Source organism: Nanorana parkeri, unplaced genomic scaffold, assembly GCF_000935625.1.
Source record: "Nanorana parkeri isolate BGI_ZX_2015 unplaced genomic scaffold, ASM93562v1 scaffold3084, whole genome shotgun sequence".
NCBI lineage: Eukaryota > Metazoa > Chordata > Amphibia > Anura > Dicroglossidae > Nanorana > Nanorana parkeri.
In genome coordinates this window covers 68,344-70,441 of record NW_017309352.1, presented here as the reverse complement: position 1 = coordinate 70,441, position 2,098 = coordinate 68,344, and the positions used below count along the sequence as shown (strand labels likewise).

At 51.5% G+C, this 2,098-nt stretch overlaps 1 protein-coding gene across 1 annotated transcript in view; it reads left to right on the top strand.

Annotated features, from left to right (window-relative positions):
- LOC108802749 (dual specificity protein phosphatase 22-A-like) overlaps nucleotides 1-2,098 on the top strand; it is a gene marked incomplete at its 5' end in the record, with an annotated part of 5,745 nt that overhangs the window by 1,816 nt on the left and 1,831 nt on the right. The gene's annotated exons all lie outside the window — the stretch shown is intronic.

Genomic DNA, 2,098 nt, shown 5'->3' with positions numbered 1-2,098 from the left:
CCCCCCCAGCAAAAACATGACAGAGGTCGTATCTCATCCCCAGTCTACAAATCATGAGTACTTATTGCTGTCAGTGACCCTATAGGGAAGACTCCCATTATTTCCTGTCCAGTTGACCATACAGGAAGTGAAGGGAAATCTCTCCAATGGGCTCTCAGACAGCAACACAAAACCCTATTTGTTGCAGGAGTATTTGGGGTCAGTACTAGTACTCACCCAAATGCTCTAATACCTTCCCCGATACCGGAACTGTAATGACCCGCCTCCCAGTTTCTGATTGGCCGGGAATCCGGCTTCCCAGCCAATTAGTGTCGAGCCAGATTCCCAGCCAATCAGAAACTGGGAGATGAGCATCGAGCTGGCCAAACAGCCGGCTGCTTGCTGATTGCCCGGGAAGCCGGCTCCATGCCAGCGGAAGCACTGGTATCGGTGATTACCGAAAAATCGGTATCGGTGCATCTCTAGTTCTAACCCTTCCAAAATTAGGAGAGGTCAGATAGAAGACTGAAGGGGAGGACGGAGGTCAGATAGAAGACTGAAGGGAAGGATGGAGGTCAGATAGAAGACTGAAGGGGAGGACGGAGGTCAGATAGAAGACTGAAGGGTAGGATGGAGGTCAGATAGAAGACTGAAGGGGAGGACGGAGGTCAGATAGAAGACTGAAGGGGAGGATGGAGGTCAGATAGAAGACTGAAGGGTAGGACGGAGGTCAGATAGAAGACTGAAGGGTAGGACGGAGGTCAGATTTAATGTAGGCTCCTGTGTGTCCTGTGGGGTGACAGGTCCTCTTTCCTGACATTGGAGGATGGGGCCCCTGGTTTTGGAGGCCGGCGCAGATCCAGGTGAAGTGACATTCGAGTCTTTGGTCTCCTGAGGAAGTTGCGATCTTCTTCCCTTTCCTGTCCGTGTCTTCGCATCGCGTGTGAGGTGCTCGGCACGCAGACCAGGGACTTGCTTGCGGTTCACCAACACATGAGCGCGATGGCTGAAGTCTGCAGACGCGGGGTTGTGGGTTGGAGGTTGGGAGGTTGGGAGGTCGGGGTAATCACGTAGAAGTCTCCTCCGACACGACTTGTGGCAGATTCTCACCTGCTCGTGTTCTGGAGATCCCGGGACCCGCCGGCCTCGCAGAGTTCACACGCTGAATGATTTCGGCCCTTCCATCCCCCGGCATTGTCCAGGCAGATCAATAGACGATCCGGCGGCCTATCTGCTTCCTTGCTGAACAACGGCTGAGATAAAACCATTTGGCGAGGAGTTTGTGGTTTGTAGTCTGTCAGATGGAAGGGCCGGAGGGGAACAGTACAACACAATCACTGTACATGACTGCGGAGCAGGACGCTGAGGATGGACATGTATGGAGGAAACATGGCCGCCCCCCATTTATATCTATGAAGTATGAATGGAAACAATGTTTCTTTTTAAAGATGACGTTCCGTGTCCTGTGTAGGGTGCGTTGGGGTGCCATGCGGAATGAATCACACCATCGCATGTAATGTGCACGTTGCGGTACGGCGCACACTAACATGCACGGTAACATGCTCGGTAACATGCACATCACAGTAACATGCACAGTAACATGCACAGCACAGTAACATGCACAGTAACATGCACAGTAACATGCACAGTAACATGCACAGTAACATACTCGGTAACATGCACGGTAACATGCACAGTAACATGCTCGGTAACATGCACGGTAACATGCACAGTAACATACTCGGTAACATGCACGGTAACATGCACAGTAACATGCACAGTAACATGCTCGGTAACATGCACAGTAACATGCTCGGTAACATGCACAGTAACATGCACAGTAACATGCTCGGTAACATGCACAGTAACATGCACAGTAACATGCTCGGTAACATGCACAGCACAGTAACATGCTCACTGACATGCACACTGACATGCACAGTAACATGCTCACTGACATGCACAGTAACATGCTCACTGACATGCACACTGACATGCACAGTAACATGCAATGGCCGTGTTCACTATATGAACCCCTTTATTAATTCTCAGCAGGGCCGGTGCTGCCACTAGGCAAACTAGGCAGCCGCCTGGGGCGCAGCCTTGACCACTCCCCCCC